This window comes from Channa argus, unplaced genomic scaffold (genome assembly GCF_033026475.1).
Source record: "Channa argus isolate prfri unplaced genomic scaffold, Channa argus male v1.0 Contig016, whole genome shotgun sequence".
Lineage (NCBI taxonomy): Eukaryota > Metazoa > Chordata > Actinopteri > Anabantiformes > Channidae > Channa > Channa argus.
This window is the reverse complement of record NW_027125235.1, coordinates 318664-331207: the sequence shown is the minus strand read 5'-3', so window position 1 is coordinate 331207 and position 12544 is coordinate 318664. Positions and strand designations below refer to the sequence as shown.

At 55.2% G+C, this 12544-nt stretch overlaps 24 non-coding genes across 24 annotated transcripts; all 24 read left to right on the top strand.

The window, feature by feature from the left end:
* Nucleotides 1-509: 509 nt before the first annotated feature.
* On the top strand, nt 510-625 carry LOC137113904 (U5 spliceosomal RNA). Its single transcript, XR_010913023.1, has one exon. It is a non-coding gene; the product is annotated as a U5 spliceosomal RNA (small nuclear RNA).
* Nucleotides 626-806: 181 nt separating this feature from the next.
* LOC137114416 (U2 spliceosomal RNA) lies at nt 807-997 on the top strand. Its single transcript, XR_010913517.1, has one exon. It is a non-coding gene; the product is annotated as a U2 spliceosomal RNA (small nuclear RNA).
* A 550-nt stretch (nt 998-1547) lies between these two features.
* Nucleotides 1548-1663, top strand: LOC137113965 (U5 spliceosomal RNA). The gene has a single exon (XR_010913082.1). It is a non-coding gene; the product is annotated as a U5 spliceosomal RNA (small nuclear RNA).
* A 181-nt stretch (nt 1664-1844) lies between these two features.
* Nucleotides 1845-2035, top strand: LOC137114421 (U2 spliceosomal RNA). Its single transcript, XR_010913522.1, has one exon. It is a non-coding gene; the product is annotated as a U2 spliceosomal RNA (small nuclear RNA).
* Nucleotides 2036-2585: 550 nt separating this feature from the next.
* On the top strand, nt 2586-2701 carry LOC137113982 (U5 spliceosomal RNA). The gene has a single exon (XR_010913098.1). It is a non-coding gene; the product is annotated as a U5 spliceosomal RNA (small nuclear RNA).
* A 181-nt stretch (nt 2702-2882) lies between these two features.
* Nucleotides 2883-3073, top strand: LOC137114344 (U2 spliceosomal RNA). The gene has a single exon (XR_010913449.1). It is a non-coding gene; the product is annotated as a U2 spliceosomal RNA (small nuclear RNA).
* Nucleotides 3074-3627: 554 nt separating this feature from the next.
* On the top strand, nt 3628-3743 carry LOC137113972 (U5 spliceosomal RNA). The gene has a single exon (XR_010913088.1). It is a non-coding gene; the product is annotated as a U5 spliceosomal RNA (small nuclear RNA).
* A 181-nt stretch (nt 3744-3924) lies between these two features.
* Nucleotides 3925-4115, top strand: LOC137114225 (U2 spliceosomal RNA). The gene has a single exon (XR_010913333.1). It is a non-coding gene; the product is annotated as a U2 spliceosomal RNA (small nuclear RNA).
* Nucleotides 4116-4656: 541 nt separating this feature from the next.
* On the top strand, nt 4657-4772 carry LOC137113981 (U5 spliceosomal RNA). The gene has a single exon (XR_010913097.1). It is a non-coding gene; the product is annotated as a U5 spliceosomal RNA (small nuclear RNA).
* A 181-nt stretch (nt 4773-4953) lies between these two features.
* LOC137114343 (U2 spliceosomal RNA) lies at nt 4954-5144 on the top strand. Its single transcript, XR_010913448.1, has one exon. It is a non-coding gene; the product is annotated as a U2 spliceosomal RNA (small nuclear RNA).
* Nucleotides 5145-5697: 553 nt separating this feature from the next.
* Nucleotides 5698-5813, top strand: LOC137113903 (U5 spliceosomal RNA). Its single transcript, XR_010913022.1, has one exon. It is a non-coding gene; the product is annotated as a U5 spliceosomal RNA (small nuclear RNA).
* A 181-nt stretch (nt 5814-5994) lies between these two features.
* On the top strand, nt 5995-6185 carry LOC137114328 (U2 spliceosomal RNA). The gene has a single exon (XR_010913434.1). It is a non-coding gene; the product is annotated as a U2 spliceosomal RNA (small nuclear RNA).
* Nucleotides 6186-6735: 550 nt separating this feature from the next.
* On the top strand, nt 6736-6851 carry LOC137113939 (U5 spliceosomal RNA). Its single transcript, XR_010913056.1, has one exon. It is a non-coding gene; the product is annotated as a U5 spliceosomal RNA (small nuclear RNA).
* Nucleotides 6852-7032: 181 nt separating this feature from the next.
* Nucleotides 7033-7223, top strand: LOC137114024 (U2 spliceosomal RNA). Its single transcript, XR_010913139.1, has one exon. It is a non-coding gene; the product is annotated as a U2 spliceosomal RNA (small nuclear RNA).
* A 541-nt stretch (nt 7224-7764) lies between these two features.
* On the top strand, nt 7765-7880 carry LOC137113902 (U5 spliceosomal RNA). The gene has a single exon (XR_010913021.1). It is a non-coding gene; the product is annotated as a U5 spliceosomal RNA (small nuclear RNA).
* A 181-nt stretch (nt 7881-8061) lies between these two features.
* Nucleotides 8062-8252, top strand: LOC137113318 (U2 spliceosomal RNA). The gene has a single exon (XR_010912454.1). It is a non-coding gene; the product is annotated as a U2 spliceosomal RNA (small nuclear RNA).
* A 540-nt stretch (nt 8253-8792) lies between these two features.
* On the top strand, nt 8793-8908 carry LOC137113938 (U5 spliceosomal RNA). Its single transcript, XR_010913055.1, has one exon. It is a non-coding gene; the product is annotated as a U5 spliceosomal RNA (small nuclear RNA).
* Nucleotides 8909-9089: 181 nt separating this feature from the next.
* LOC137114098 (U2 spliceosomal RNA) lies at nt 9090-9280 on the top strand. The gene has a single exon (XR_010913211.1). It is a non-coding gene; the product is annotated as a U2 spliceosomal RNA (small nuclear RNA).
* Nucleotides 9281-9830: 550 nt separating this feature from the next.
* Nucleotides 9831-9946, top strand: LOC137113937 (U5 spliceosomal RNA). Its single transcript, XR_010913054.1, has one exon. It is a non-coding gene; the product is annotated as a U5 spliceosomal RNA (small nuclear RNA).
* Nucleotides 9947-10127: 181 nt separating this feature from the next.
* On the top strand, nt 10128-10318 carry LOC137114369 (U2 spliceosomal RNA). Its single transcript, XR_010913472.1, has one exon. It is a non-coding gene; the product is annotated as a U2 spliceosomal RNA (small nuclear RNA).
* A 541-nt stretch (nt 10319-10859) lies between these two features.
* On the top strand, nt 10860-10975 carry LOC137113971 (U5 spliceosomal RNA). Its single transcript, XR_010913087.1, has one exon. It is a non-coding gene; the product is annotated as a U5 spliceosomal RNA (small nuclear RNA).
* Nucleotides 10976-11156: 181 nt separating this feature from the next.
* On the top strand, nt 11157-11347 carry LOC137114097 (U2 spliceosomal RNA). Its single transcript, XR_010913210.1, has one exon. It is a non-coding gene; the product is annotated as a U2 spliceosomal RNA (small nuclear RNA).
* A 551-nt stretch (nt 11348-11898) lies between these two features.
* LOC137113936 (U5 spliceosomal RNA) lies at nt 11899-12014 on the top strand. The gene has a single exon (XR_010913053.1). It is a non-coding gene; the product is annotated as a U5 spliceosomal RNA (small nuclear RNA).
* Nucleotides 12015-12195: 181 nt separating this feature from the next.
* On the top strand, nt 12196-12386 carry LOC137113295 (U2 spliceosomal RNA). The gene has a single exon (XR_010912431.1). It is a non-coding gene; the product is annotated as a U2 spliceosomal RNA (small nuclear RNA).
* The last annotated feature ends 158 nt before the right edge of the window (nt 12387-12544 follow it).

Genomic DNA, 12544 nt, shown 5'->3' with positions numbered 1-12544 from the left:
AGGGCGTGAGCCAAATGGGACGGCCGCCGGGGGTCACGCTAAGTACCCCTGCCGACTTAGTGGCGGCTTCTCGGTAGGCTCCTTTGGTTTTTGTCTTCTTGCAATTACGCTTTGTCAGCCATGACAACTGGCCGAAAAGTGCAGCGCGCCACAGCAAGGTGTAGCAACAACAGGGCCCCCGTGCGCGTTCTGCATTTCCCCCTGCAGGCATAGGGGGCAACGTTTCCATCCCGCCACAGGGCCCGTTTACCGCTCCCCGCGTTGCCCGTCTCCTTTTCTCGCTCCTCGCTCAAGATCTGCAAGCAGCTGAGCGTTTGCTAGCCCGCCTGGAAAAGGCAGGATCTTAGTCTGTCCGCAATCTGATTGGCTTGGCCAAAGGGCCGGGGCGGCCTCAGGGAAATGGGAGCTGCCTGGGAATTGGAACGCCTCGCAAGCCGAGAAGGGGGTTCCGCGAAGGTGGTGAGTGGTGCGACGAGGGACTTCGGCCCCACACGAAGGCAGGAGCGTCCTTACTCTGGTTTCTCTTCATCACGCATTAGTCTTTCGCCTTTTACTAAAGACTTCCGTGGAGAGGAATACCGATGAGTTAAATTCCATTTTTGGCAGGCTTTGCCTTCTGGCAGAGCCCTGTGAGTTTGTCAAACGTCAAAGCAGCTGTGTCCGTGGAGAGGTCGGCCTGTGCAAAGAGAGCACGGCCGTGGGTGGGTGCTCAGCAGCGGCCAGTGTTACGTCCAGTTAACAATACTGCACCGCGACACTTGAGAAGTGTCAGAGGAGGTTGGCTCAGGCAGCAAAGAGTTGGGGTCAACGCTTCTCGGCCTTTTGGCTAAGATCAAGTGTAGTATCTGTTCTTATCAGTTTAATATCTGATATGTCCTCTACACGGGGACAACTTATTAAACGGATTTTTAGAACCGGGAGATGAAAAAGGGGCTTGCTCCGTTCACTCTACGCATCGACCTGGCCTTGCAGTGCCGCTGGGAACGGTGCAGCCTTCTCTCCACCTGTGGACAAAAAAAAAAACTTGCTCAGCTTTTCAGGGCGTGAGCCAAATGGGACGGCCGCCGGGGGTCACGCTAAGTACCCCTGCCGACTTAGTGGCGGCTTCTCGGTAGGCTCCTTTGGTTTTTGTCTTCTTGCAATTACGCTTTGTCAGCCATGACAACTGGCCGAAAAGTGCAGCGCGCCACAGCAAGGTGTAGCAACAACAGGGCCCCCGTGCGCGTTCTGCATTTCCCCCTGCAGGCATAGGGGGCAACGTTTCCATCCCGCCACAGGGCCCGTTTACCGCTCCCCGCGTTGCCCGTCTCCTTTTCTCGCTCCTCGCTCAAGATCTGCAAGCAGCTGAGCGTTTGCTAGCCCGCCTGGAAAAGGCAGGATCTTAGTCTGTCCGCAATCTGATTGGCTTGGCCAAAGGGCCGGGGCGGCCTCAGGGAAATGGGAGCTGCCTGGGAATTAGAACGCCTCGCAAGCCGAGAAGGGGGTTCCGCGAAAGTGGTGAGTGGTGCGACGAGGGACTTCGGCCCCACACGAAGGCAGGAGCGTCCTTACTCTGGTTTCTCTTCATCACGCACAAGTCTTTTGCCTTTTACTAAACACTTCCGTGGAGAGGAATACCAATGAGTTAAATTCCATTTTTGGCAGGCTTTGCCTTCTGGCAGAGCCCTGTGAGTTTGTCAAACGTCAAAGCAGCTGTGTCCGTGGAGAGGTCGGCCTGTGCAAAGAGAGCACGGCCGTGGGTGGGTGCTCAGCAGCGGCCAGTGTTACGTCCAGTTAACAATACTGCACCGCGACACTTGAGAAGTGTTAGAGGAGGTTGGCTCAGGCAGCAAAGAGTTGGGGTCAACGCTTCTCGGCCTTTTGGCTAAGATCAAGTGTAGTATCTGTTCTTATCAGTTTAATATCTGATATGTCCTCTACACGGGGACAACTTATTAAACGGATTTTTAGAACTGGGAGGTGAAAAAGGGGCTTGCTCCGTTCACTCTACGCATCGACCTGGCCTTGCAGTGCCGCTGGGAACGGTGCAGCCTTCTCTCCACCTGTGGACAAAAAAAAAAACTTGCTCAGCTTTTCAGGGCGTGAGCCAAATGGGACGGCCGCCGGGGGTCACGCTAAGTACCCCTGCCGACTTAGTGGCGGCTTCTCGGTAGGCTCCTTTAGTTTTTGTCTTCTTGCAATTACGCTTTGTCAGCCATGACAACTGGCCGAAAAGTGCAGCGCGCCACAGCAAGGTGTAGCAACAACAGGGCCCCCGTGCGCGTTCTGCATTTCCCCCTGCAGGCATAGGGGGCAACGTTTCCATCCCGCCACAGGGCCCGTTTACCGCTCCCCGCGTTGCCCGTCTCCTTTTCTCGCTCCTCGCTCAAGATCTGCAAGCAGCTGAGCGTTTGCTAGCCCGCCTGGAAAAGGCAGGATCTTAGTCTGTCCGCAATCTGATTGGCTTGGCCAAAGGGCCGGGGCGGCCTCAGTGAAATGGGAGCTGCCTGGGAATTGGAACGCCTCGCAAGCCGAGAAGGGGGTTCCGCGAAGGTGGTGAGTGGTGCGACGAGGGACTTCGGCCCCACACGAAGGCAGGAGCGTCCTTATTCTGGTTTCTCTTCATCACGCACAAGTCTTTCGCCTTTTACTAAACACTTCCGTGGAGAGGAATACCAATGAGTTAAATTCCATTTTTGGCAGGCTTTGCCTTCTGGCAGAGCCCTGTGAGTTTGTCAAACATCAAAGCAGCTGTGTCCGTGGAGAGGTCGGCCTGTGCAAAGAGAGCACGGCCGTGGGTGGGTGCTCAGCAGCGGCCAGTGTTACGTGCAGTTAACAATACTGCACCGCGACACTTGAGAAGTGTCAGAGGAGGTTGGCTCAGGCAGCAAAGAGTGGGGGTCATCGCTTCTCGGCCTTTTGGCTAAGATCAAGTGTAGTATCTGTTCTTATCAGTTTAATATCTGATATGTCCTCTACACGGGGACAACTTATTAAACGGATTTTTAGAACCGGGAGCTGAAAAAGGGGCTTGCTCCGTTCACTCCACGCATCGACCTGGACTTGCAGTGCCGCTGGGAACGGTGCAGCCTTCTCTCCACCTGTGGACAAAAAAAAAAAAAAACTTGCTCAGCTTTTCAGGGCGTGAGCCAAATGGGACGGCCGCCGGGGGTCACGCTAAGTACCCCTGCCGACTTAGTGGCGGCTTCTCGGTAGGCTCCTTTGGTTTTTGTCTTCTTGCAATTACGCTTTGTCAGCCATGACAACTGGCCGAAAAGTGCAGCGCGCCACAGCAAGGTGTAGCAACAACAGGGCCCCCGTGCGCGTTCTGCATTTCCCCCTGCAGGCATAGGGGGCAACGTTTCCATCCCGCCACAGGGCCCGTTTACCGCTCCCCGCGTTGCCCGTCTCCTTTTCTCGCTCCTCGCTCAAGATCTGCAAGCAGCTGAGCGTTTGCTAGCCCGCCTGGAAAAGGCAGGATCTTAGTCTGTCCGCAATCTGATTGGCTTGGCCAAAGGGCCGGGGCGGCCTCAGGGAAATGGGAGCTGCCTGGGAATTGGAACGCCTCGCAAGCCGAGAAGGGGGTTCCGCGAAGGTGGTGAGTGGTGCGACGAGGGACTTCGGCCCCACACGAAGGCAGGAGCGTCCTTACTCTGGTTTCTTTTCATCACGCACAAGTCTTTCGCCTTTTACTAAACACTTCCGTGGAGAGGAATACCAATGAGTTAAATTCCATTTTTGGCAGGCTTTGCCTTCTGGCAGAGCCCTGTGAGTTTGTCAAACGTCAAAGCAGCTGTGTCCGTGGAGAGGTCGGCCTGTGCAAAGAGAGCACGGCCGTGGGTGGGTGCTCAGCAGCGGCCAGTGTTGCGTCCAGTTAACAATACTGCACCGCGACACTTGAGAAGTGTCAGAGGAGGTTGGCTCAGGCAGCAAAGAGTGGGGGTCATCGCTTCTCGGCCTTTTGGCTAAGATCAAGTGTAGTATCTGTTCTTATCAGTTTAATATCTGATATGTTCTCTACACGGGGACAACTTATTAAACTGATTTTTAGAACAGGGAGGTGAAAAAGGGGCTTGCTCCGTTCACTCCACGCATCGACCTGGCCTTGCAGTGCCGCTGGGAACGGTGCAGCCTTCTCTCCACCTGTGGACAAAAAAAAAAAACTTGCTCAGCTTTTCAGGGCGTGAGCCAAATGGGACGGCCGCCGGGGGTCACGCTAAGTACCCCTGCCGACTGAGTGGCGGCTTCTCGGTAGGCTCCTTTGGTTTTTGTCTTCTTGCAATTACGCTTTGTCAGCCATGACAACTGGCCGAAAAGTGCAGCAAGGTGTAGCAACAACAGGGCCCCCGTGCGCGTTCTGCATTTCCCCCTGCAGGCATAGGGGGCAACGTTTCCATCCCGCCACAGGGCCCGTTTACCGCTCCCCGCGTTGCCCGTCTCCTTTTCTCGCTCCTCGCTCAAGATCTGCAAGCAGCTGAGCGTTTTCTAGCCCGCCTGGAAAAGGCAGGATCTTAGTCTGTCCACAATCTGATTGGCTTGGCCAAAGGGCCGGGGCGGCCTCAGTGAAATGGGAGCTGCCTGGGAATTGGAACGCCTCGCAAGCCGAGAAGGGGGTTCCGCGAAGGTGGTGAGTGGTGCGACGAGGGACTTCGGCCCCACACGAAGGCAGGAGCGTCCTTATTCTGGTTTCTCTTCATCACGCACAAGTCTTTCGCCTTTTACTAAACACTTCCGTGGAGAGGAATACCAATGAGTTAAATTCCATTTTTGGCAGGCTTTGCCTTCTGGCAGAGCCCTGTGAGTTTGTCAAACGTCAAAGCAGCTGTGTCCGTGGAGAGGTCGGCCTGTGCAAAGAGAGCACGGCCGTGGGTGGGTGCTCAGCAGCGGCCAGTGTTACGTGCAGTTAACAATACTGCACCGCGACACTTGAGAAGTGTCAGAGGAGGTTGGCTCAGGCAGCAAAGAGTGGGGGTCATCGCTTCTCGGCCTTTTGGCTAAGATCAAGTGTAGTATCTGTTCTTATCAGTTTAATATCTGATATGTCCTCTACACGGGGACAACTTATTAAACGGATTTTTAGAACCGGGAGCTGAAAAAGGGGCTTGCTCCGTTCACTCCACGCATCGACCTGGACTTGCAGTGCCGCTGGGAACGGTGCAGCCTTCTCTCCACCTGTGGACAAAAAAAAAAAAAACTTGCTCAGCTTTTCAGGGCGTGAGCCAAATGGGACGGCCGCCGGGGGTCACGCTAAGTACCCCTGCCGACTTAGTGGCGGCTTCTCGGTAGGCTCCTTTGGTTTTTGTCTTCTTGCAATTACGCTTTGTCAGCCATGACAACTGGCCGAAAAGTGCAGCGCGCCACAGCAAGGTGTAGCAACAACAGGGCCCCCGTGCGCGTTCTGCATTTCCCCCTGCAGGCATAGGGGGCAACGTTTCCATCCCGCCACAGGGCCCGTTTACCGCTCCCCGCGTTGCCCGTCTCCTTTTCTCGCTCCTCGCTCAAGATCTGCAAGCAGCTGAGCGTTTGCTAGCCCGCCTGGAAAAGGCAGGATCTTAGTCTGTCCGCAATCTGATTGGCTTGGCCAAAGGGCCGGGGCGGCCTCAGGGAAATGGGAGCTGCCTGGGAATTGGAACGCCTCGCAAGCCGAGAAGGGGGTTCCGCGAAGGTGGTGAGTGGTGCGACGAGGGACTTCGGCCCCACACGAAGGCAGGAGCGTCCTTACTCTGGTTTCTCTTCATCACGCATTAGTCTTTCGCCTTTTACTAAAGACTTCCGTGGAGAGGAATACCGATGAGTTAAATTCCATTTTTGGCAGGCTTTGCCTTCTGGCAGAGCCCTGTGAGTTTGTCAAACGTCAAAGCAGCTGTGTCCGTGGAGAGGTCGGCCTGTGCAAAGAGAGCACGGCCGTGGGTGGGTGCTCAGCAGCGGCCAGTGTTACGTCCAGTTAACAATACTGCACCGCGACACTTGAGAAGTGTCAGAGGAGGTTGGCTAAGGCAGCAAAGAGTTGGGGTCAACGCTTCTCGGCCTTTTGGCTAAGATCAAGTGTAGTATCTGTTCTTATCAGTTTAATATCTGATATGTCCTCTACAAGGGGACAACTTATTAAACGGATTTTTAGAACCGGGAGATGAAAAAGGGGCTTGCTCCGTTCACTCTACGCATCGACCTGGCCTTGCAGTGCCGCTGGGAACGGTGCAGCCTTCTCTCCACCTGTGGACAAAAAAAAAAACTTGCTCAGCTTTTCAGGGCGTGAGCCAAATGGGACGGCCGCCGGGGGTCACGCTAAGTACCCCTGCCGACTTAGTGGCGGCTTCTCGGTAGGCTCCTTTGGTTTTTGTCTGCTTGCAATTACGCTTTGTCAGCCATGACAACTGGCCGAAAAGTGCAGCGCGCCACAGCAAGGTGTAGCAACAACAGGGCCCCCGTGCGCGTTCTGCATTTCCCCCTGCAGGCATAGGGGGCAACGTTTCCATCCCGCCACAGGGCCCGTTTACCGCTCCCCGCGTTGCCCGTCTCCTTTTCTCGCTCCTCGCTCAAGATCTGCAAGCAGCTGAGCGTTTGCTAGCCCGCCTGGAAAAGGCAGGATCTTAGTCTGTCCGCAATCTGATTGGCTCGGCCAAAGGGCCGGGGCGGCCTCAGGGAAATGGGAGCTGCCTGGGAATTGGAACGCCTCGCAAGCCGAGAAGGGGGTTCCGCGAAGGTGGTGAGTGGTGCGACGAGGGACTTCGGCCCCACACGAAGGCAGGAGCGTCCTTACTCTGGTTTCTCTTCATCACGCACAAGTCTTTCGCCTTTTACTAAACACTTCCGTGGAGAGGAATACCAATGAGTTAAATTCCATTTTTGGCAGGCTTTGCCTTCTGGCAGAGCCCTGTGAGTTTGTCAAACGTCAAAGCAGCTGTGTCCGTGGAGAGGTCGGCCTGTGCAAAGAGAGCACGGCCGTGGGTGGGTGCTCAGCAGCGGCCAGTGTTACGTCCAGTTAACAATACTGCACCGCGACACTTGAGAAGTGTCAGAGGAGGTTGGCTCAGGCAGCAAAGAGTGGGGGTCATCGCTTCTCGGCCTTTTGGCTAAGATCAAGTGTAGTATCTGTTCTTATCAGTTTAATATCTGATATGTCCTTTACACGGGGACAACTTATTAAACTGATTTTTAGAACAGGGAGGTGAAAAAGGGGCTTGCTCCGTTCACTCCACGCATCGACCTGGCCTTGCAGTGCCGCTAGGAACGGTGCAGCCTTCTCTCCACCTGTGGACAAAAAAAAAAAACTTGCTCAGCTTTTCAGGGCGTGAGCCAAATGGGACGGCCGCCGGGGGTCACGCTAAGTACCCCTGCCGACTGAGTGGCGGCTTCTCGGTAGGCTCCTTTGGTTTTTGTCTTCTTGCAATTACGCTTTGTCAGCCATGACAACTGGCCGAAAAGTGCAGCAAGGTGTAGCAACAACAGGGCCCCCGTGCGCGTTCTGCATTTCCCCCTGCAGGCATAGGGGGCAACGTTTCCATCCCGCCACAGGGCCCTTTTACCGCTCCCCGCGTTGCCCGTCTCCTTTTCTCGCTCCTCGCTCAAGATCTGCAAGCAGCTGAGCGTTTGCTAGCCCGCCTGGAAAAGGCAGGATCTTAGTCTGTCCGCAATCTGATTGGCTTGGCCAAAGGGCCGGGGCGGCCTCAGGGAAATGGGAGCTGCCTGGGAATTGGAACGCCTCGCAAGCCGAGAAGGGGGTTCCGCGAAGGTGGTGAGTGGTGCGACGAGGGACTTCGGCCCCACACGAAGGCAGGAGCGTCCTTACTCTGGTTTCTCTTCATCACGCATTAGTCTTTCGCCTTTTACTAAAGACTTCCGTGGAGAGGAATACCGATGAGTTAAATTCCATTTTTGGCAGGCTTTGCCTTCTGGCAGAGCCCTGTGAGTTTGTCAAACGTCAAAGCAGCTGTGTCCGTGGAGAGGTCGGCCTGTGCAAAGAGAGCACGGCCGTGGGTGGGTGCTCAGCAGCGGCCAGTGTTACGTCCAGTTAACAATACTGCACCGCGACACTTGAGAAGTGTCAGAGGAGGTTGGCTCAGGCAGCAAAGAGTTGGGGTCAACGCTTCTCGGCCTTTTGGCTAAGATAAAGTGTAGTATCTGTTCTTATCAGTTTAATATCTGATATGTCCTCTTCACGGGGACAACTTATTAAACGGATTTTTAGAACCGGGAGATGAAAAAGGGGCTTGCTCCGTTCACTCTACGCATCGACCTGGCCTTGCAGTGCCGCTGGGAACGGTGCAGCCTTCTCTCCACCTGTGGACAAAAAAAAAAACTTGCTCAGCTTTTCAGGGCGTGAGCCAAATGGGACGGCCGCCGGGGGTCACGCTAAGTACCACTGCCGACTGAGTGGCGGCTTCTCGGTAGGCTCCTTTGGTTTTTGTCTTCTTGCAATTACGCTTTGTCAGCCATGACAACTGGCCGAAAAGTGCAGCAAGGTGTAGCAACAACAGGGCCCCCGTGCGCGTTCTGCATTTCCCCCTGCAGGCTTAGGGGGCAACGTTTCCATCCCGCCACAGGGCCCTTTTACCGCTCCCCGCGTTGCCCGTCTCCTTTTCTCGCTCCTCGCTCAAGATCTGCAAGCAGCTGAGCGTTTGCTAGCCCGCCTGGAAAAGGCAGGATCTTAGTCTGTCCGCAATCTGATTGGCTTGGCCAAAGGGCCGGGGCGGCCTCAGGGAAATGGGAGCTGCCTGGGAATTGGAACGCCTCGCAAGCCGAGAAGGGGGTTCCGCGAAAGTGGTGAGTGGTGCGACGAGGGACTTCGGCCCCACACGAAGGCAGGAGCGTCCTTACTCTGGTTTCTCTTCATCACGCACAAGTCTTTCGCCTTTTACTAAACACTTCCGTGGAGAGGAATACCAATGAGTTAAATTCCATTTTTGGCAGGCTTTGCCTTCTGGCAGAGCCCTGTGAGTTTGTCAAACGTCAAAGCAGCTGTGTCCGTGGAGAGGTCGGCCTGTGCAAAGAGAGCACGGCCGTGGGTGGGTGCTCAGCAGCGGCCAGTGTTACGTCCAGTTAACAATACTGCACCGCGACACTTGAGAAGTGTCAGAGGAGGTTGGCTCAGGCAGCAAAGAGTGGGGGTCATCGCTTCTCGGCCTTTTGGCTAAGATCAAGTGTAGTATCTGTTCTTATCAGTTTAATATCTGATATGTCCTCTACACGGGGACAACTTATTAAACGGATTTTTAGAACCGGGAGCTGAAAAAGGGGCTTGCTCCGTTCACTCCACGCATCGACCTGGCCTTGCAGTGCCGCTGGGAACGGTGCAGCCTTCTCTCCACCTGTGGACAAAAAAAAAAACTTGCTCAGCTTTTCAGGGCGTGAGCGAAATGGGACGGCCGCCGGGGGTCACGCTAAGTACCCCTGCCGACTTAGTGGCGGCTTCTCGGTAGGCTCCTTTGGTTTTTGTCTTCTTGCAATTACGCTTTGTCAGCCATGACAACTGGCCGAAAAGTGCAGCGCGCCACAGCAAGGTGTAGCAACAACAGGGCCCCCGTGCGCGTTCTGCATTTCCCCCTGCAGGCATAGGGGGCAACGTTTCCATCCCGCCACAGGGCCCGTTTACCGCTCCCCGCGTTGCCCGTCTCCTTTTCTCGCTCCTCGCTCAAGATCTGCAAGCAGCTGAGCGTTTGCTAGCCCGCCTGGAAAAGGCAGGATCTTAGTCTGTCCGCAATCTGATTGGCTTGGCCAAAGGGCCGGGGCGGCCTCAGGGAAATGGGAGCTGCCTGGGAATTGGAACGCCTCGCAAGCCGAGAAGGGGGTTCCGCGAAGGTGGTGAGTGGTGCGACGAGCGACTTCGGCCCCACACGAAGGCAGGAGCGTCCTTACTCTGGTTTCTCTTCATCACGCACAAGTCTTTCGCCTTTTACTAAACACTTCCGTGGAGAGGAATACCAATGAGTTAAATTCCATTTTTGGCAGGCTTTGCCTTCTGGCAGAGCCCTGTGAGTTTGTCAAACGTCAAAGCAGCTGTGTCCGTGGAGAGGTCGGCCTGTGCAAAGAGAGCACGGCCGTGGGTGGGTGCTCAGCAGCGGCCAGTGTTACGTCCAGTTAACAATACTGCACCGCGACACTTGAGAAGTGTCAGAGGAGGTTGGCTCAGGCAGCAAAGAGTGGGGGTCATCGCTTCTCGGCCTTTTGGCTACGATCAAGTGTAGTATCTGTTCTTATCAGTTTAATATCTGATATGTTCCCTACACGGGGACAACTTATTAAACTGATTTTTAGAACAGGGAGGTGAAAAAGGGGCTTGCTCCGTTCACTCCACGCATCGACCTGGCCTTGCAGTGCCGCTGGGAACGGTGCAGCCTTCTCTCCACCTGTGGACAAAAAAAAAAAACTTGCTCAGCTTTTCAGGGCGTGAGCCAAATGGGACGGCCGCCGGGGGTCACGCTAAGTACCCCTGCCGACTGAGTGGCGGCTTCTCGGTAGGCTCCTTTGGTTTTTGTCTTCTTGCAATTACGCTTTGTCAGCCATGACAACTGGCCGAAAAGTGCAGCAAGGTGTAGCAACAACAGGGCCCCCGTGCGCGTTCTGCATTTCCCCCTGCAGGCATAGGGGGCAACGTTTCCATCCCGCCACAGGGCCCGTTTACCGCTCCCCGCGTTGCCCGTCTCCTTTTCTCGCTCCTCGCTCAAGATCTGCAAGCAGCTGAGCGTTTGCTAGCCCGCCTGGAAAAGGCAGGATCTTAGTCTGTCCGCAATCTGATTGGCTCGGCCAAAGGGCCGGGGCGGCCTCAGGGAAATCGGAGCTGCCTGGGAATTGGAACGCCTCGCAAGCCGAGAAGGGGGTTCCGCGAAGGTGGTGAGTGGTGCGACGAGGCACTTCGGCCCCACACGAAGGCAGGAGCGTCCTTACTCTGGTTTCTTTTCATCACGCACAAGTCTTTCGCCTTTTACTAAACACTTCCGTGGAGAGGAATACCAATGAGTTAAATTCCATTTTTGGCAGGCTTTGCCTTCTGGCAGAGCCCTGTGAGTTTGTCAAACGTCAAAGCAGCTGTGTCCGTGGAGAGGTCGGCCTGTGCAAAGAGAGCACGGCCGTGGGTGGGTGCTCAGCAGCGGCCAGTGTTGCGTCCAGTTAACAATACTGCACCGCGACACTTGAGAAGTGTCAGAGGAGGTTGGCTCAGGCAGCAAAGAGTGGGGGTCATCGCTTCTCGGCCTTTTGGCTAAGATCAAGTGTAGTATCTGTTCTTATCAGTTTAATATCTGATATGTCCTCTACACGGGGACAACTTATTAAACGGATTTTTAGAACCGGGAGCTGAAAAAGGGGCTTGCTCCGTTCACTCCACGCATCGACCTGGCCTTGCAGTGCCGCTGGGAACGGTGCAGCCTTCTCTCCACCTGTGGACAAAAAAAAAAAACTTGCTCAGCTTTTCAGGGCGTGAGCCAAATGGGACGGCCGCCGGGGGTCACGCTAAGTACCCCTGCCGACTTAGTGGCGGCTTCTCGGTAGGCTCCTTTAGTTTTTGTCTTCTTGCAATTACGCTTTGTCAGCCATGACAACTGGCCGAAAAGTGCAGCGCGCCACAGCAAGGTGTAGCAACAACAGGGCCCCCGTGCGCGTTCTGCATTTCCCCCTGCAGGCATAGGGGGCAACGTTTCCATCCCGCCACAGGGCCCGTTTACCGCTCCCCGCGTTGCCCGTCTCCTTTTCTCGCTCCTCGCTCAAGATCTGCAAGCAGCTGAGCGTTTGCTAGCCCGCCTGGAAAAGGCAGGATCTTAGTCTGTCCACAATCTGATTGGCTCGGCCAAAGGGCCGGGGCGGCCTCAGGGAAATGGGAGCTGCCTGGGAATTGGAACGCCTCGCAAGCCGAGAAGGGGGTTCCGCGAAGGTGGGGAGTGGTGCGACGAGGGATTTCGGCCCCACACGAAGGCAGGAGCGTCCTTACTCTGGTTTCTCTTCATCACGCACAAGTCTTTCGCCTTTTACTAAACACTTCCGTGGAGAGGAATACCAATGAGTTAAATTCCATTTTTGGCAGGCTTTGCCTTCTGGCAGAGCCCTGTGAGTTTGTCAAACGTCAAAGAAGCTGTGTCCGTGGAGAGGTCGGCCTGTGCAAAGAGAGCACGGCCGTGGGTGGGTGCTCAGCAGCGGCCAGTGTTACGTCCAGTTAACAATACTGCACCGCGACACTTGAGAAGTGTCAGAGGAGGTTGGCTCAGGCAGCAAAGAGTGGGGGTCATCGCTTCTCGGCCTTTTGGCTAAGATCAAGTGTAGTATCTGTTCTTATCAGTTCAATATCTTATATGTCCTCTACACGGGGACAACTTATTAAACTGATTTTTAGAACTGGGAGGTGAAAAAGGGGCTTGCTCCGTTCACTCCACGCATCGACCTGGCCTTGCAGTGCCGCTAGGAACGGTGCAGCCTTCTCTCCACCTGTGGACAAAAAAAAAAAACTCAGCTTTTCAGGGCGTGAGCCAAATGGGACGGCCGCCGGGGGTCACGCTAAGTACCCCTGCCGACTGAGTGGCGGCTTCTCGGTAGGCTCCTTTGGTTTTTGTCTTCTTGCAATTACGCTTTGTCAGCC